At 45.3% G+C, this 20,879-nt stretch overlaps 1 protein-coding gene across 1 annotated transcript in view; it reads left to right on the top strand.

Moving 5' to 3' along the window:
* Positions 1-20,879, top strand: part of KIF20B (kinesin family member 20B) — an 870,233-nt gene that overhangs the window by 771,568 nt on the left and 77,786 nt on the right. The window lies entirely within an intron of this gene.

Genomic DNA, 20,879 nt, shown 5'->3' with positions numbered 1-20,879 from the left:
GTGTTGATATGTGAATAAGAGATTAGAGGATTGGGTTTACGATTTGTGACAATATTAATGAAGACCGGTTTAGAATCCTGTCTGCATTGAAATTAATTGTATGTATAGCGATGCGATTAGAGGTTCAAACGGTAATTTTTGCTTTTTTACTTGTAATTTCAGTGACCCCTGACGAAGGGCACCCAGTTTGCTTGAAATGCATTGGGTTTTTTAAATAAATAACACTGCCCTAGACTATTTTGCATTCATGTTTTTGCTAGAGGTTCGGATGGCCCAGCATAAGCATTAGAAATTATGAAAATTGGCAAGCATCACTCCGCGTGTGGAGAGAGAAAGAAGAAATGGTGAAAAAAAGTTGAACTGCGTTGGAAATATGGATAACATTGGAATACATGGATACATTAGTTTGAAAGAAATGACTGCCTAAATTGGCGACTTGAGCTGTGCATTTGGTTGGGGCATAATTCTGCCCCAGTCTGGATTGTTATTCAATTGGTGCCGTTTGGCAATGACACCTTTAATAAATAGCACACATTCAGTTTGAAAGATGGATAAAATGTGAAAATGACCAGAATAGACTGTGTGCATCCCGACTTTTGCTAATTCATGTCTTTCTCCACAGCAGCAAGTCCTGGACATTCGGGCTAGAATCATGGTTTTTCAGGCTTGGTCCTGGATCAGTGAGGGTGGCTTTGAGGCTTCATGGCCTCTTAGCATCTTGCGTCCTCCTGGTCAATAATGTCACGTGATACCTGCATGCCCTCTAGTGGAACTTGAAGTCTGAGTTGGCTCAGCATCAAGGTAACTGTCCGTCATTTTGAAGACATGTGAGGAAGAAGATCCATTTCTGCAGTGCGGCTGATAGACCAGAATTAGTCCAGTGGCAGACCCCTCTCACTCCTCCACACAAAGCTGATGGTAGTGACAGATGCATCTGTGCTGAGTTGTGGGGAGAGAAAGGTTTCATCTGGGGTGTGGCGATCAGAGGGCTCTGGTCCCCAGTGGCTTGCCAGCTCCATATCAGTCTGCTGGAGCTGCTGTCCATTTGGCCCTGGAAGCCTCCCACATCCATCAATAAGAGATTGGTCCAGATTCCTATGGACAACACCAACTGTATGTGGTAATGCAACAAGCAGGGCGAAGCCGGATCCTCTGCTGGGATGCTTTGCATCTCTGGATGGCTGGAATGTCAGAGCATCTTTCTTGTTGACAGCCACCTTGCGAGGTCCCTGAATACCAGAGCTGACCAACTGAGCAGGGGTCTTCTGGTACATATAACTATCAGTTTCTACATCTGCATTCTATTTTACCAGTTTGGACCTGTCTTTCTGACGGACTATTTACTTTTCCTTTGTGTGGTGCTCTGGACAATTGAATATTCTTGATATCTGGGAATTTTTCCAGATAAAACTGACACCCACTAGTGTAAAGTGCATCTGTTTTCATTGAGAGCACTCCTTTGTATAATTGCGGACTTTTGTCTAGAAGACTGTGTATGTGCTTTTGCCTAGAAGACTGTGTATGTGCCAGCATTTCTCATTGGCCATTGTCCCCTTCTTTATCCATTTTTTTTTGTGTTGCCGTTAGCCCAGAAAAAGCTTGGCACACAGTGTCTCCTGACCTTGAACTGTCTTCCGCATTATGATGACATAGGTGTGTCACATGAGTGAGCTGCAAGCATTGTCGCTGCAGTGGTCCTACACTACGTTGTTTCCATACAAATTGGTGCTGAGGACTCAAGTGACCATTATACATAAAGTTGTTACTCCATTCCACCTTGGACAAGTCATCACTCTGCTAGTGTTCTCTGCTCTCCCTCACTCCTCAAAAGAGGAGAGGCTGCATTGAGTGGGTCAAAAAAGGACCATACGCCTTAACATAGATTGTCCTAAGGATCATCTTGTGGGCAATCGCTTCTTTGTTGGGTTCTCGGGTACAATGAAAGGGAAGGTTGTGAAGAAGAGAACCCTGTCATTGTTGATAGTCTTCTTCAGTAGGATCTGCTTAGCAGTGGCCAAGAAATTGCATCCTTCCCATTCCATGCTAGGCTGCTACGTGGGTGTCAGTGCATTCTTTTATGAAGCACTACTGCCCAACTTGCTAGGTTCAGCAGAAAGAACTTCTCACCAATTTTGTATGCATGGAAGAGCACTGCTGTGAAGAAATCTCTGGATTCAGTCTGGCACCTGAGGGTGGGGAACCTGTGGTTAGATTTAGCATCCACCCTAAAGCGTTACCAAAGGTAAATTGCTTCCTTGTTATTAATCTGCTAATATGAATTATCTAAACAGGTGTTGCAGACCCCAGGTTAAGTCCTGGTTTGGTAAAGTGCACAATGTCATTTATGAACATAAATTTGCAAAACAAAATTCAGTTTTCAAAGAGGCGGGAGAGTTAAAACTTATACTCTACTTCCAGTTACAGCATCAAACATCTAATCGAGGTCCATGAAAATACGTTTGAGTTGACATTTCAATATACCTCATTGAATCTACTTAACTCATGTCAGATATAAACATGTTCATACCCAGGGTCACTGGAATGATGACATTTTGCGGCTGCTATTGTTTTACATAATTATGGATTTGCTGCATTAGCCAGAGAATCCATCATCTGCTGCATAATCTGAAAATGTAAACAAAAAAAATGTTTAGTTCAAACGGATCGAAGTTATAAAAAACACAGCAACTTATGTAGTCACACAGGGGAAAGGCCCTTAGGAAGGGTTGAATGGTCCCCTTTCTGTTGATCTGGATGTTAAACTGGTACTAATGAGGTGAAACCTCTGCTCAGACAGTTATAATGTGTGCAAGTAACAAAAATGAAGTGATGCGATCAAAAAACGTGCTGTATTATGCCTTTGTTTTGCATTTGTTTTGCCTTTTCTTGCTGCATAATGTCTATCCTGACACAAAATTTGGTTCCCTCCTGTCACACAATTCCAGTGGCCCTGATCTTACCCTGAGCAAGAAACTGTGTCCTCTAAACAGACTGAATATCAGATTTAGGGGCAAACATTGACTTGCCTGCCAAGTCGATATTAGTTACTTAACTTTTAACTCTTCCATATGTGGATAGCATATGGAAGTGGACCTAGGATCCTCTACATCGGTTACTCAACAAGGTCAAAGGGAAGATCCATCTAGCTGGATCTATCTTGTGGTAGCTATTCTGAATTTAAAGGAGGAACAAAGTGTATCTGATGGACTTGCCTCAAGATGTCAGAGTTTTGTGAAACAACAAGAGATATGGCAAATCAAAGTCCAGCCTATCCAGGAATTCCATGTCGGAACCAGAGGCGAAAATGTGTAAGAAATTTTAGTTGTTGTTTCTATACTAGTGAATATTCCAGTTAAAATAAAATCCCTATTGAAATCCTTCAGAATTATGTTATAGATACTATTGTCCACAGCTAAGTTCTTGAAAGATGCTTTGTGACAAGATTAGTTGTCTAATACAAAAGTGATAATGAAGAGATGTTTATAAATGGCCATCTGAAGGCTTGCTTAATACTAAGCTTTGTAGCTCAGATCATAAGGCAGGATAAAGAATAAGGAGTTTGCATGCTCACAAGGATGTTTGCATTGAATATTCTGATTGTAAATAAATATAAGAATTAAGTTACTAGAATCATAAAAATTAAAGTGACTATGAGACAGATTAAGCAGGATGGTAAAATTACCCATATGGAACTTACAGCTTGGTCCAGGTTGAAGTAGACAAATTGTTTAAATGGTACATTTTGCAGTTCATCAATGAGTACAATTATACATAAATGTATGAGCGATACTTCTACTTGCAAAATCTTCACCTGTGAATATTCCTCAGGTGCCAGACTGTTTTGGAAACGTAGTCAATAGCTCTCTGGTAGCGGGCACATACTCCGTTACCACATCAGGTTTGGAGTTTTGATGACGTCATCGGGGCCTTATGGCGTCAGGACCAGCAACCTTAAATCCCCTACATTTTTCCATTCCTTTAGACTCGTTCAGAGCTTCTCACAGCTCTAAATAGATTTTTTTTCACATATGTTTATTAGTAGTGTCATAGGGACATGTCATCTCTGTAGTGGTCATACTCAAACACTGTCGTTCGTACAATGGCCACATGTCTATAATGCACCCAACCAATGATTGTCTTTGGTGCCTCGATTTAAGGCACAAAACATTGTCTTGTGACCTCTGCCAGCAAATGCACCCAAAGGCCATCAAATAGTCAACTTTTTATGGCTCACTTGAAGCAGGTCATCACAGACTCCGCAGGAGAAGATCACAGTTACCTTCAAGAATCAGGCCCAAGTCCCCGTCTAGGCAGTCCCCGTCCACCATATCTTCGAAAGGGAAGAAAAAGCACTTCCCTTCTCTAGCTGATCAAAATGAGCGAAGTCAAGTCACCTCTGGCCCAGTCTTTTAAGCCAGAGTTAGTAGAGAATAGACCGTCAAAATAATTTCCTCCACTCTAGCCGACATTGTAGTATCCATTTCCACCTGTCCCCCAACCACACCAGGTGCCCAGAGTACCTGACGCCAGGTGCGGCTCTATCATCCTTTCTGCAGTCCATGATGGACGTCTTCAGAAGGGTGATCGTTCCTTTGGGGAGGACTTGGGCCCAATGTGATAGTTTATTGGCCAGATAAACCTACGTTCTGGAAAGGGCCTGATTCCACAACACGTTCTACCTGGCACCATCTCAGACCGTAGGGCCTCTTTTTTCCTGGAGCAGGTGCAGAAAGACAGGCATTTGTTGCACCAGCAGCAAGACCTAAATAGTAATTTGTCGAAATTTCAGGACAGAACTGCTCCAACTCCCTTGTGGGACTCCACAGGAGGCCTCCCTCAGCCCACCCTGTTTACTCTATATGTTGCCCTCTGGCTAAACTGGTGTGGTAATTCGGCTTTCAGGTGTTGTCCTATACCGACGACACCCACATCATTGGTCTCTACATCAGTCAATATGTTGCTGGTTGCAGAGAAGTTCAAACTCTGTGTGACTGATATCAGCATCTGGATGAAGGAGAACTGTTTGAAATTAACTGCCAAAAAGAACAAGATCTTGGCGTTTAGGGCTCAGCACTCGGTGTGATCAGAACTCTTGTGGCCAGAGACATGTGGGCCTGTAGCTACACCAGTTGTCTCTGCAAAAAATCTAGGGGTCATCTTTGAGAATACCCGTACCTTTGACAGTCAGATCAAATGGGACTGTGAGCTCTTGCTTTTTTATGATTAAAATCCTGAAAAGGATTTTCCCTCTCATACAGGTTGAACGGAGTGCAGTAGTTGTGTTAATTACATCACGCCTTGACCTTTGCAACGCTTTATACTTAAACATTAACACGTCCTCACTTAACATGCTTCAGCCTACCTGGTACTGGATGTACCTAAACATGTTTCAGTCAGAGAAGGCATGCGCTTCCTTTTACTGACTGCCAGTTTGGAAGGTGGTGACTTTTAAGGCTCTCTGCATGGTTCATTTGACTCATCACCATCAGGTGCCAATGCCCCTTCTAACAGCATTTCATTGGTATTCCCCTGACCAACTGATATACCATCATGTTCTCCTGGGAAGGTGACTATTCCTAGATTCTGAAATGCCAGGTGGGACAGTTGCTCCTTTTCAGTAGCAGTGATCAAATTGTGGAACACCTTGCCCTCCCCAGACTTTGTCTCTAGTCTTTTTTTCTGCAGTATTTTTTTACCGGTTCAAGCACTTTGGCTCTTGTGGACATAATGCGCTCTGCAAAGTTAAAATCCTCTGGAAAACAAGTTCAAAATGCTCATCTTGTCCCGAGTTCTGTCTGCTTTATATCTATGTGAGTAGATGGTAGCATTGGATTTGCAGTATGATTGTTTCCACGTTCCAGTCCTGCAGTCCCACAGTTGCTACCTGCACTTTCAAGTAGGCCAAGAGTGCTTTCAGTTCTTTGTGCTCCCCTTTAGCCTTCCCAATGCAGCTCAGGTTTTCAAGAAGGTGATGGTGGTGGTAGAAAATCTATCTGCAGAGGTTAAGAATGCCATTCTCCCCGTATCTTGGCAACTGGCTATTGATGCAGGGCTCTCTTCAATCAGTCGTAAGTCATCTCAAAACGAGAGCTTACTTGTTGATATTAGGTTTTTCCATCAGTATGCCAAAGTCACTCCCGACTCCTTCGTATCAGCTCACCTTCATCATAGCGGTTCTGGATACTGTGCTTTGCTGAGCCTTCCTTCAGTCTTAACAAGTCAAGAACATTGGAGCTACGGTCCTGATATTTAAAACCTTGACCTCCGTCTTAGAGAGAGCACAGCTCTGAGGCTTCTGGGCCTCTTGCATCCTGCTTGTGGAGCACACCAGGTGGCACATCCAAGTTCCACTGAAATCTCAGTTGGCTTATCGCTAAGGAGACATATCCAGTTTGATCCAGAGTTCGACAGACACTTCAAAAGGCCTGCAGTGGGGGCTGCTCAACAGCAGTGGGCCTTCAGCAGACCCCTGTCCCTTAATCCTGAACTAACAGTGTTGGCAGATGAATCGCTGTTGGGTTTGGGCTTTCACCTGGGAGAGGTGGAGATCAAGGGATTTTGGTCTTGGCAGACACTTGCCTTCACCTGCTGTAGTTGCAAGCAATGTGCATGTCACTGAAGGCATACATCCAGCCCTGTGCCAGGAGCCTCTACGTCTCTGGAAGTGGCTGAACTCGGAGGACATTTTTAGTGATTGCCCAGCACCTGGCAGGATCTTTAACTGCCAGGGCAGAAAACTTCAGCTGCTTTTGCCAAGTGGACAACGAATGGCAGTAAAACTCTGAGGTGGCACAAGGCACCTTCCAGCAATTAGGAGACTCTTTGCTTGATCTACTTGCCACCACAGAGAATGTACAGTGTCAACGTGTGTGCATTGAAGAACCTTAGACAGTTGTGTCTCAGACACGCTTTCCATTTTAGTTTGGGCTCAGTACTCCTGTATGCCTTCCCACCCCTACCCCTCCTGCCTAGAGTGCTGAGAAAGAGCAAGAAAAACCAGGCCCAAGTCGTCCTAGTTTCTTTTTACTGGCTGAATGATGTGTGGTAATCGGGAACTTCTGGCCATGAACATTTGTCTTCCGATCTGGCTGCCCCTTTGAGAGCACCTTTTGTTGCAACAGCAGGGTCGGGTGTTATCTTTCGACCTATTTACATTTGCCAGATCAGCAGTCACTTTTCAAATCATATGTGTCAAGCTTTTCTTTAAAGGACTGGTCCACATGTTTCAGCCAAGACCTTTTGTGGTGCCGCAGTAAGACCTTAATTTGCTTCTCACTTACCTGATGTTCACTGCCGTCCAACCAATGCACAGCTGTCTTCTAGGCTTGGTCACTACCAACACAGTGTTCCTCATTGCCATTACTTCTGCAAGGCGAGTGAAAGGATTCCAGGCCCGGTCTGTCCATCAGCCATAATCCGCATTCTTCCTGGATACATTGGTCGTTCAAGCAACAGCAATATTTCTGTCGAAGGTAGTAACTTCCTTCCACATCGACCAATCCATCACCATGCCAGCTTTCTACACCCCAACTCACCTGTCCAATGAGGAGGAACACCCCCACCATCTTGGCCCTAAGAGAGCACTCAGTTTTTACATGGATTGGAACAGAGAAAGTCATTTAAATGATAAACTGTTTATGGGCTTCTCTTGTGCAAAAAGAGGAAAGAGAACCATCTGCCAATGTTTATCTGTCCTGAATGATTTCCGGGTCTGAGCCACTCCACAGAACAACCACCTGGTAAGGTTCTGCTTTGGTATCTACTCACAAAATGAGAAATGTAGGGTTAGAAATCTGTAGCAGAAGATCAAGTTACTTACCTTGGGTAACACTGTTTCTGATGGACTTTATCTAGCCACAGATTTATAACCAACCCAACTTCCTCCCTGTTCTGCCCGCTCTGTGGAATGGACTTACACAGTCCATTAATCAGATTCTAATTTAGAAATCTGCATACTGGCACATGCTGTGGGTTCTTGGTCCGATGGCATATACAGAAACTGACAGCCTGCAGAAGTTGAACAAATATCTTGTCAATAAAACTGAGGAGCATAATATCAATAAAGATTAGAAAATGAGCGAGCATGTAGCGACACTCACAGTAATGGTGACCTGTGAGAGAAACCTCATTAGGTTGTTCAGAAAGCCCTTACTCACCAACCTAGTTGGTGACATACTTCATCATTGGACCCCACCAGGAGTGGCCGAATGACACCCTAGTGTACTGCAATGCCAGGTTTCTGCAGAGCTGGTTTTTAGTCATCCTTGAAGTGTGAATTTAGTGATTAAAAATGTCCCAATCGTGTCAAAAAAAGTAACTTATTAGTATTGCCAATTGGACATAAGTAAAAACAGAAGTGTAGGATAAAGGACCAAAATTAAAAGTCCTGTTTTATCCCTGATGTGTGGTCAACATGTTTCTACCTATGTGAGAGTAGTTAATCAGGCGTTCGTCAGGACCAGTGAAATAAAGTGTAGTGATGAACACTGGTGGTATGGGTGCGCTAAGGCCCACCCTAGCCTGGGGTTACTAGTGTTAAGAGATTTCGTCTTACAAAAAACTATCATGATTCCGTCACATTGGAGTGGAACCGAGTTTACTAGAAAGTGCTAACGATTAGAGCACCATGGGTCTCGGGAGGGGGGTGGTAGCGAAATGGCACACCAGCCCTGTACGTTAGGCACCCGCTTGGTACCTGTGTGAGCCCTCACTTGCCGGACCAGGGCTCACGCACGTGGTGATAACGTTCTGATGGGCACTTGGTCCAGGCCCACCACAGTCCCTCCTGTGGATCGGAACCTGGCCCTGCGCCACCGCCCAGCTCCGGGCGACCCCTGCTTTCTGTCCGTACATCACACCCCTGAGAGCCTGGTTATCCAGGCCTCCACGCCCAGACCGCCTCCCAACCCCACCCCCAGACTGGGAATCCAAAAGGCTGGAACAGTTTGGCAAGAAACTTTTCCTCCCTCAGTCTAGGGTTGCGATTGCGATCCATTAATACTGCATGCCTTTTGGACCGTTACACCCACTCACTGTGGGATACCGTGGTAGATGTGCTGCCCCAGTGTCCGGAGGAGGCCAGGACACAGCTTGCCCAGGCTCTTGCTGAGGGGCGGGATGCAGCACGGTACTCCATTCGATGTGGGCTTGACACCACGGACTCGCTGGGCAGAGCGATTGCAACACCGGTGGCGATTCATCGTCACGCCTGGCTGAGATCCATGAACTTTCAGGCGGTGTCCAGAGCACTCTCATGGACATGCCTTTTGATGGCCGTCGCCTCTTTGGCGACAAATCAGATAGCGCGCTGGAGCGCTTTAAGGACTCCAGGGCTAATGCCAAGTCCTTGGGCCAGTTGGCCCAGCACCAGCAACCTTCTGCTTTTCTCTCCTTTAGTGGCCAAGGAAGGGGCACCCCTGCACGTTCGGCCATCCACAGGCCGCAGAACCAACCTCACCGCGGACGTGCATTTCGCCGTGGCAGAGAAGGGGGACAGGGCCGGTCAGTCCACATCCGCTCCCGCGGCATCTGCCTCAAAGCCTTCCTAGTCCGAACTTTCAGGCCCATTCCACGCCAGTTGGAGGCAGAGTTCACCATCACCTGCTTCACTGGCATACCATCACTTCGGACAGGTGGGTGCTGCAAATCGTCCGAAGGGGCTACTCCCTCCCCTTCGAGACGACCCCTCCAGCCATGCCACTGCATGTCGGGGGATCACTTGCAACTTCTGCGGGAGGAATTTACGGCCCTCTTGGCCAAGGGGGCCATCAAGCGCGTTCCTGGCCCAGAAGTAGGACTGGGTTGTTACTCCCACTACTTTCTGGTTCCCAAGAAGGGCAAAGGGGGCCTACGCCCTATCTTGGACCTCAGGCGCGTCAACGTCTTCCTCCGGAAGGAGAAGTTAAAGATGCTGACTTTAGCTCAGGTTCTGGCTGCCCTAGACCCTGGAGACTGGATGGTAGTGTTGGACTTACAGGGCGCTTATTTCCATATTCCCGTCCCGCCGGGCCATCGGCGTTACCTGTGGTTCACAGTAGGCCGGGAGCTCCCCTTCAACCTCACCAGCGCCCCTCGGGTGTTCATGAGAGTGATGGCGGTGGTCGCAGCTCATCTGCGCAGATTAAGGGTTCCAGTCTTCCCCTATCTCGATGACTGGTTGTTGAAGGTGGGCTCGCCCCAAACAGTCGTCTCCCACCTCCAGACTACGACCGGCCTCCTGCATTTGCTGGGGTTCTCCATCAAAGCGCCGAAGTCACACCTGAGTTCCACCCAGAAGCTCCTCTTCATCGGAGCGGTTCTGGACTCGTCGCAGTTTCGGGTTTATCCTCCCGAACAGCAGGTTTGGGATATTCAGGCTCTGATTTCGATCTTTCAGCCTTTATCCTGAGTTTCGGTCAAGTTGGCTACTGGGTCTGATGGCCTCCTGCATCCTGCTGGTACATCATGCCAGGTGGCGGTTGCGGGCTCTGCGGTGGGACCTGAAGTTTCAGTGGGCACAACATGAGGGCTACCTGTCCGACCACGTCCTGATCTCGGAGGGCACTGCAAGACAGCTGCAGTGGTGGCTCGCGGACCGCGATTGGGTCAGTGGCAGATACCTCTCCATACCCCAACCGGAGCACACAGTGGTGACTGATGCGTTCCTCCTGGGATGGGGGGGCCACATGGGAGAGGCGGAGATCAGAGGCCTCTGGTCTCCGGCGGAGTACCGGCTCCATATCAACCTTCTGGAGCTGTGGGTGATCTAACTTGCACTGAAGGAATCACTTCCCTCTGTCCGGGAGAAGTGTGGCTCAGGGGTTAGAGGCGGCAGACCTGGAGCTTGAGTTCGGCCCTGGACCAGGGTTCAATTCCCTGCCTCGGCGGGTCTTGGGCTCAAACTTCCACGGACTCGTTAATTCTCGCTCCGGTGCCTTCTCGACTCACGGGTTCACACTCTGCGACTCTGGGCAATAGCTTGCTTAATCTCCACAACGGCCCCTCGCGGTGGGATGCCTGGCTTTCATCTTGTGGATACCCTGCCAGGGTTATCTCACAGGGGAATACCAGGACTGGTTCCCTAAGCAAGCGCTGAGATGCCCCAGGGTAAGTCGTGCGCTATATAAGTTTCATTCATTTCATTCATTTCATTTCATTTCAAGTGTAGTGCAGGTGCTCACGGACAACACCCCTGCCATGTGGTATTGCAACAAACAGGGAGGGTGGGGTCGTGGACCCTTTGTCGGAGTCTCTGCGCTTCTGGACATGGCTGGAACATCAGGGCATCGCCCTGGTGGCTCAACACCTGGCAGGTTCTCTGAATGCCAGGGCGAACGAACTCTGCCGTCGGTGCATGATGGATCACGAGTGACGTCTGAACTCTGACGTGGCGCAAGATCTCTTTCAGCAGTGTGGAGAGCCTTGGTTAGATTTATTCGCCAACGAAGAGAACTCGCAATGTCATCAGTTCTGTGCGTTGGAATTTCCAAGGCGGCACTCGCTCGGAGACGCTTTTCGTCCCGAGTGGAGGTGCGATCTGTTATATGCCTTTCCACCTATACCACTTCTGCCCAGAGTGCTGAAGATCAGGCGCAACCGGGACCAAGTCATCCTTGTCGCTCCGGATTGGGCACAAAGATACTGGTAGCCTGAGCTACTCAGTCTGTCAATCGATCCCCCGATTCGACTTTCTCTTCAGGAGGACCTTCTGTCGCAGCAGCAGGGGACGGTCCTCCACCCAAACCTGTCCAGCCTCCACCAACATGCGTGGAGATTAAGCTGCGATAGTTGATGCCATTTGACTTGCCTCCTGAAGACTGTGATTTCATTCTGGCAGCCAGGCGTCCTCCACAAAAACGGTATACGCCTGCAGGTGGAACAAATTTGTGGCATGGTGCACAGCAAAAGCAGTGGATCCCCTTTCTACCCTCTTTCTGGGGTTCTCTTTCTTCTTTCCCTGGCCCAGCAGGGCTCAGCTCTGTGCACCATCAAGGGATATCTTTCAGCTGTTTCAGCCTTCTTGAGGCTTCCTGATCAGCTTTCTCTTTTCAAGTCCCCTGTTGTAAATAGATTCTTGAAAGGTATTACTCACATGTTTCCCCCTGTTCCCTCTGTAATGCCTCAGTGGGACTTGAATCTGGTGTTAACCTTTCTGATGTGTGCTACCTTTGAGCCACTCCATAATTGTCCTCTTCGTCTTCTGTCGCTCAAGACTGCTTTCCTAGTTTCCATCACCTCTGCCAGAAAAGTGAGTGAGCTCCAGGCTCTTTCTTCTAAGCCTCCTTTCCTCTCTGTCCAACTGAACAAAGTTGTTCTGAGGACTCGTCCTTCTTTTCTGCCCAAGGTGGTTACTGCCTTTGACATCGGCCAGACCATTACCTTGCCCACCTTCTTTCCGCCTCCGCATCCTTCGAAAGGGGAGAGGCTCCACCGTCTGGACCCAAAACGTGCGCTTTCTTTTTATCTGAACTGCACACACTAGTTCCGGGTGGACGACCAACTTTTTGTTGGCTACGTAGGCGCTAAGAAGGGACGGGCAGTGCACAAACGGACCATCTCTCGGTGGGTCGTTTTGTGCATCAAGATCTGTTATGCCTTGGCTAAAAAGGATCCTCCTAAGGGGCTGCGCGCTCATTCCACTCTGGCCACAGCGGCTACTACTGCTTTGGGACGGGGAGTCCCTTTGCAGGACATTTGGCAGGCAGCTACGTGGGCCTCGCTGCACACGTTTGCCAAGCATTACTGCCTGGACAGCCTAGTCCGCAGACACAGCTTCTTTGGCCGTTCAGTTCTCCAAGACTTTCTGGTGTGATTTTGGTTTGCAAACCCACCACTGGGGTTGGTATTGCTGGGGTATCTATTCTAAGGTAAGGAATCTAACTAACATGTTTCTTTCAGATGCACAAGTTACTTACCTTCGGTAACAATACTACTGTAAGAAACAGCAGTTCGATTCCTTACAGCCCCACCCATCCTCCCCGTTCTACGAACCAATATCTAGGGTTAAGAATTTTCCCTGTCAGGGTCATAGTTTCATGGCACCAGTGTCTGTTTCTTGCATGGCTCGGAAAGCTATTTACAGAACTGACGTCAGCGCGCGAGGGCGGCGTTTTAGTACTCCAGCTACGTCATCCCAGGGATCACGATGCCGCCGACTGACGCGGAGCCGCAGACTACGCCTACCGACGTGCAGGGATACTGCTGACAAACTTTCCGGATCCAGTCTGACGTTGGGGATATTCTAAGGTAAGGAATCTAACTAATGTTTCTTACAGATATTTAGTTACAGAAGGTAAGTAACTTGCGCGGTTTACTATATAGGCACCACTCCAATGCGCTGACATCAGTTCGAGTTTTTTTTTCACGCCAACAGAGTTGATCCAGAGAGCTACTTTGGTCACTTTTTGAGCATTTTTAAACTTTTTCTCGAGTCCTTTTTGAGCAAGTTCCCAAAAAGAAAAAACGTCCAGTGTGCTAGGTCCATAATACGCTGCCGTGATTTGACCTGATTATTTCAAAATTAAACCCCAGTGGGTAGTGCCGCTAAGTTCACTTGCATGCTGCTCTTTTCAATCTTCAAAGAACCGGCTTCTCCTTTACTTGGCAAAGCGTCATTTGGGCGTCTCTGCAGGAGGGCAGTAAACCGCCCCGGTGCTCCATCTCGCGGCTCAGGTATGCCGCAAATTATTCCAACACAGTTGCCTGTTCAAACAGAGGGGAGCCTCACACGGAGATAACCATCGCCACCTTTATTCAATGAGGAAAGCAGCATGTAGAAACCGAGTCGGACACCAAATTGTAGTCCTGCCTGATAATCAGGTCAAGTCACGGCAGTGTATTAGTGAAGGACGGCACTACAAGTACCATCAAGCCACTGGAGTGGCCGCGCCCATGGGCGTGCACTTTAGGAAGCTAAAAGTGGTGCCAGAAATTGCCGGGCTATCCAGAACAAGTCCAGTGCCTCTGATGAAATGCTTCCCACATGAAACGCGTCAGGCAGGACTACAGACTCGGTTTCTACATGCTGCTTTCCTCATTGAATAAAGGTGGCAATGGTTATCTCAGTGGGAGGCTCCCCTCTGTTTGAACAGGCAACTGTGTTGGAATATATATATATATATATATATATATATATATATATATATATATATATATATATACCATGCTGGTGAAATGAAATGTGGTCTAATATGTTTTCTGTTACAAGTACGCTAAGAAGCACAGATTGACACATTTATTCCTACAGAATATCGGTCGCTTTCCATGTTATTGCCACCGTAGAAAGTAGCAGACTAAAGAAAATACTGCTGAGTGCCTCTAAAATTCTATTATAATAACTTTACGGAAGAAAAAAAAACTATTGGGGTCATACTCAAAAGGCATAGTTATATTCCAAACCGCTTTTTCACCATAAAAATGTCTAACAAAACTGATTGGTGTAAGATCTCTTGAAATGTGTTTTTTAGGAACCCTGCATTTTCATGTAAGTTACGTCCTCTTTTTTAGTTTGAAAAATGGAAGCTTCATTCTATTTTTCTCATTTCTCATGGTTCTGGTACTCCAATCTCACAAAAGGTGGTAAGAACTGGTTAAGCTACCTCTGTCTATATGCTGAAGTGCCAGACACATGCAACTTAAATGTTAATAATTGGAGATAACGGCCGTGACCTCTAAACTTTTTCTTTTTTTTTTAAATGTAGATAATCATGTCTGCACAGTTCAAATTAATATTTTTTAAACTCCTAAAGCCTGTACCTAGGATATGACTTTTGCTTAGTTTGAAATGTAAGCAGATTTTGTATAAAAATAATTGTTTCTTTAACAATTTTCTTTAAAGTGTTACGTGCTTTCCCGCTGCTGGAAAAGTAGATCTAAATCGAAACATTCTTCTGATGCCCAATATGAGGTATTGCTCCGATTTACAGGGTTTACATGAATTCATCTAAACACAAATCATGATATACTTCTTGTAGAATGGTAGCATGGTCATTGTGTTGTCTTCACCCATCTATTTTATAAAGTGTTTTGTTTAACCGTTGGGAATACTTTTTAAATCAACAAACACAATCTCATTCCTACGTTCCTGTTTTTTTTTTAATACATGATTTATTTTCATCACAAGTGCACACACTTCCTTGTTGAAATCAATCCAGATATAGACTGGATATGGGTCCTGCCTGCCATGAGCATATATGTTCTTTGATGGTTTACTATGGTATATTTTAAAATATTTCTTTTGAGTTGTTAGCAGGATTGTTGCACTTCTGTTTCCCTAAAACCATAATATACAAACATAACAATACATAATGAAATATAAAATTTTAAATATACAAGTCCTAATCGGTTTCTTAATGCTAAGCATTATGCAGTGCAGTTAAAATAATATTAACAAACTTCCCTGCTCTTGCTAGAGCCTGGGCTGAGTTGTTGCTAAAACACAAATCCGATGCTTCCCTGCAGTGTCTCAATGATTTTTCCCGAACTGAACTGGGGTGGCAGAGTGGGCTAAAGAACGTGATGGATTAAACCCAGATCTGTTGACTGGGTGTGAGTGTTTGATTGGTTCAGATGCTCCGTCCATCACCACCCTCTTTTGTACCACTTTGTTCGCCATAAGTTGGCAGGGTATGCTCAGACGTGAGTCCCTTGCTCACTTTGCCACTGGATTCAAGCAAGCCGGGCTGAAGACGGCTGAAATGCCAGAAACCGGTCCTCGGAAGCTTGTTTCCAGGGAAGGCATGGCTTGGCAGTTCGGGCTGGACTGTTCCCATGAGGAACAGGGTCACACTGATTTGCATATAGCCATGTCTGAACTGGGGTGGCAGAGTGGGCTAAAGATCGGTGATGAATTAAACCCAGATCTGTTGACTGGGTGTCAGTTTTTGATTGGTTCAGATGCTCCGTCCATCACCACCCCCTTTTGTACCATAAAGTCAAAATGAGGCATGGTAGAGGCCCGGCGTGTCCCTCCTACCAGGGACTTTAAATCAAGGCTTGTTTTTGTTCACACCTTTTTAAACTTGGTAGTTGTTACCCACTTGTAAGTGTTTGTTACCCATTAATCCACATGCTTCGACCGTGCTGGAAGCGCCTCTGTAATTGGCCACTTCTTTTTAGCATTAGCCATATCTTATCTTTTATTTTGTAACCATGTTAGAGAACCATTCAGAAGTCAGTGGCTCGAGACTATCTGGAAAATATCTGCTTCATATATTTTAACTGTCTGTGACATATCAAAGATGGACCGGAGCATTTTCTTTCCCTCGCCAAAATCGGAGCTCGTGTATTTTTCTGCAAGTTTTGATTTTTGGCCAATGTTGCCATGCTCACATAAATACATTATAGGTGTGGTCCTTGTAGTGGTTAAACACTGGCGGTGGCCAGCTCTTCTGACGTTGTTTTGTCTTCTGCACACCTGGAGTTTCTGCTCAAGGAGGAAGAGTAATTTGCTTCCTGGTAATGGGGCAAGCTTATATTTCTGTCAGACTCGACAGAACTGTTACACACACCAGTCTTTGTTTTAGGGTCCTCGCACCACCAATCCACCGAGGAGGGTTAACCCAATTCATACTCTAAACAAGTGTGCCTCCCAATGGCTTCAGTGAGATCACCATCCCTAAAAGGATACCTTATCCTCCCCCAAAATGTTCATCTGTCAGTTTCAGTGATATCACCAGCCAACCATCGACTTTCCTCTATTTAGAGACTGAAAAGATTGAGAGGTGTGTGGCTGCTCAGCATCAAGCTAGGCTGCACCAGGAAAGCGCTATCTTTGAAGAGAGGAAACAGAGAAACTGTGGTACATTATTGGGAGATGATCTCTTACTAGTTTGTTGAATACCTCCCGACGTAAGAAGGCAATTACAAATGCATATTGGTACAAACAAACGGAAACCCTAGAATTGTATTAGATGCTTTAATTTCGTGTTCAGAGCATTCACAGACGTTTTAATAAATCGTGGAATCTACTCTGCAATGCAAACGGGAAGAGAGTACAAAATAAAGGGGGGTGGGGCACCATTTGGTGTCTGCATGGCTTCTAGATTATAGGCAATTATAATACGTTTTTTGCAGTTCTTTATTATGTGCCAGATACCACAGCTGTTTTTTTCAAGTTTTAAACAGAACACTTTATATGACATCTTCATTTTAACTGTCTCTTGCATCGGTCTGGAATTATCTCAATCTTAAAATCGGTGTATTTGGATGAAAATGTACCCCGATTTTTGACAGAGCTGGTTTCATTCCGAGGTTCTATTGTAACTGTTTAGATTGATTTCCATTACTCATAAAAAAAATCACCTGTTCATCTTTAACGCCATTGATTCCTACATCTTACTCATTAAATATGTTGTGTCTGTGTGTCTTTTGTTAATCGAGCGGAAGCGTGCTCGGGTAGTAAATGCTCTTTTAACCAAAATCTAGTCAGCCAAAGCCTCTTTATATGTTTATCTTTCAGAGTGAGCGGGTTGAAATAGTTTGACCATTTTCTGCTTTTTACCTTTTGCTGTGTACTGATGCGGGTTTTCGTATTATTTTATAAAGCTGTAGTTCCCCGAAAAGGTTATTTTGAAATTATTTTATGAAGCTCCTTTCCTCTTTCCCAAAAATAGCAAGATTGTAGATGCTTAACTCCATGATCCTGTAATCTTAATTGTACGACCTGTTGTGTAAATAGATATGTCTCCGTGGGCCCAGTGGTTAAGTTTTTTGTTATCTATCAGCAACTTCAAGTATAGAAATACGGAAACCACATTTGCAAGGAACATGTTAATTTAGCGATTCATGAGAAACTAATGTCCTACTTTATTCTCGCAAACTATAAAATGTTCAGTTTGTACTTGGTGCAATTAGCAGATCGAGGGCAATTCTGTGTATTTAATTGTATGTCCACGTACGTAAATTGGTAACAATCCAAACGTGTTAGTTTCTCGATATTAACCTGTTATTTGCAGCTAGTAAATCACAGTGAAAAAATTTGCATGGATTCACTTCCGGCAGAGGCTGGTAGACCTGACACAGAAATATTCCTCAGTGAAGTGGTTGCTTTCTAGAATACCATTTTTTTCCTAATAAGAAACAAAAATAAAACAAGCATTTGCAATGCAATAGGCCACGCATTTATGCGAGTTTAAGCTATTGGTATTGTAAATGACAATGCCTTTTATTCATGTTTTAAAAAACTAAAATAATAGGCATTGTCATTTACAATGCCAGTAGCTTAAACTCGCGTAAATGCGAGACCTATTGCATTGCAATTGCTTGTTGTTTCAATACTGGTGAAACATTGGGAAACCGGCAGAAGCCATGGTTTTGCCCCTTTGAATTACACACAAGCAGCAAATACAGAAAGAATTTGCGTCACTCATATTTACATCTGTTTAGTCCCAATTTACTATTAAATGAAATGGATGCCAAATTGCCATGTTATAAATGACTGCAGAGGACTGTGCACAAAATGTGATTCAAGTACAAGAATCTCAGAACATAATTACATTCTCGGTGTTTGCCACTTCCCGTGAAGTGTCTGGAGTGTACACACACTCCCCTTGCTTACCTTCTACATTAGGGGTGCCCACCTTTGCTCCCCAAGTGCTGGACCCGTGCTAGGGGACCAGAAGTCTCGTATTTCCGCTGACACTTCCGGTCTTCAGATGTCGGCCCCGGTGTCCTGAAGCATGCAGTAAAATGACTTGAGTAAATCATCTTTGTTTCGGCAGCGCAAGAGGAGGTCTTCTGGGGCCTCAGTCGATGCTCAGTGGATGGATGAAGGAAACTGGGGGCAGGGCAGGGAGAGGGGCATGCCATTCTGTCCTAGATCGTGTGTTTTTGTACATGAAGCTCTTAAATGAACCAGAGCTTTAAATATTCAGATCAACCTGCGCTGGCATTCGTGATATTGGATAAACTAGTTTCACGGTCCTTTACTTATCAAAGGATAACGAGTGCTTCACAGGTGAAAATAGTTTAACTCTATCTGGTCTGATGTATAGCGTCAAATGGTGTACATTTACTTACAGTGAGGCGATGCGAGTATTTTGAGCACTACAGCAAAGTGCAATTTCGCATGCTTGAGTCTTCTTTTTCACTGAAAGAACTACGAAGCCATTTTCAGACCCTTTTTTTCCCTGTAATGTTTTACCGCCTCTCCGTGGGCGCTGAAGTCTACTGGCCACACGGGTCGGAAGATTTCATTCAAAGGGGTTGTCCTTAAAAAATGTGGCATCGATCGAGTCTTCCTGGGCAAATACTGGACACCCCTGCTCTAGGACAGTGACTTACAGAGAGTGTAACGGTGGAGACAGCACATACAAAAATAGTGCAGATGAAAAGTACTGAGAGGTCGACAAGGGCTGACTGATGACGTCACTGCGAGTTTAAGCGCCTAGTGTCAATTCCTCGATCAGCTAACAGAGTGCTTAGGAACATGTAAACTGCCAGAATAACCGTGATCTAGAAACGGGGCAATACATAGATTGACTGGCCAGAAATCAGCAATTTCATTCTTCTCACACCTCAGACCTTTGTATTCTTGTCCAGCTGAATCGGGTCTTTAAACACACACGCTGGGTGATAACCTTGACACACGGCTGCTTTACTACAACCTTACTCCACGGAGATGAATCAAATTCAACCACTCAACTAACCCATCAGAACACCCAGCCACTAATCCACCTGCTCCTCTACCTATGCATGCACCTGCCAATCTCTTCATTCACCCACTCAGCTGCGCACTCGTCCATTCCTCCACCCTCTCTTCCGGTCACCTACTCGTCTATCAAAGCAGGCCCCCGCCAACCTCGTCATTTATCCGCTCACTCGTCTCTCCCTCTAGCTGTCCACCTATTCGCTCACCCGCTCATCCTGCCACCCAATAATCCATCCGCTCATCTATCGTCTAATCCTTTCCGCCATTCATCTATCTTCCTATAAATACAGTTCTCATATTCCCATGGAATTCATTTAATACTGTTTTAGTGCACAGACATGTCCAACTATGGGAGCTCATGTACTCGCTCTGCCTTATAAATACAGTTCTCATATTCCCATAGAATTATTCATTTAATACTGTTTTACTGCTAAAAAACATATCCGAGACCATCTGTATGTCTTTACATTTTTGTCAGTGCACGCTCTGTAACTTTTGGAAGTTTACAAGTGACTACAGAAACATCCTTCAGTTTGAGTGCTGTGTGAAGCAGCAGGGTCCACTTGTTAAGTAGCTCCCTGCCCTCGGCAGGGCGTTGGATTTCCCTTCCTTGAGTGGCGTTACTATATGGTCAGCAGGCACCTACCTGCAGAAAGGCTGGACCCGTGTCCGGGTTTGACGATAACCACTGTGTGTAAATAACAGCTTAGAGTCTCTGTATTTAATATCCCTCTCAGTAAGCCCCCTGTACCTATAGAATGGGTCTGGCCTTCGAGGACCGTTGCTGAACCCCTCGTACCAACAACTTCATAAGCACTAGCATTTGCAATGCAATAGGTTTCACATTTACGCGAGTTTAAACTTTTGACATTAAATAGGACAATGCCTTTTTTTGTTTTTTAAAACGTAAAAAAAGGCTTTATCGTTTACAATGTCAGTACCTTAAACTCTCGTAAATGCGAGACCTATTGCATTGCAATACTTGTTTTAAGTTTCAAACTGAGCGTGGCACCGCTTCAAGGACACCGCACTCGTTTTTTTTCCTTTTTTAAACTTCAACACTGAGCGCGGTGTCCTTGAAGCGGGCGACACGCTCGGTGTTAAAGTTTAAAAACAAATTAGAAAAACAAGTGCGGTGTCCTTGAAGCGGCGCCGTGCTCAGTATTACAGTTAAAAAAAAAAAAATAGATCTCGGTGTCCCTGAAGCGGGCACCCCGTTCACTATAAAAGTTAAAAGAATAATAACATTTAA

Source organism: Lissotriton vulgaris, chromosome 5 (genome assembly GCF_964263255.1).
Source record: "Lissotriton vulgaris chromosome 5, aLisVul1.2, whole genome shotgun sequence".
In the NCBI taxonomy this organism is placed as follows: Eukaryota; Metazoa; Chordata; class Amphibia; order Caudata; family Salamandridae; genus Lissotriton; species Lissotriton vulgaris.
The sequence above is the reverse complement of the archived record's forward strand: the minus strand, read 5'-3'. Positions and strand labels throughout refer to the sequence as shown.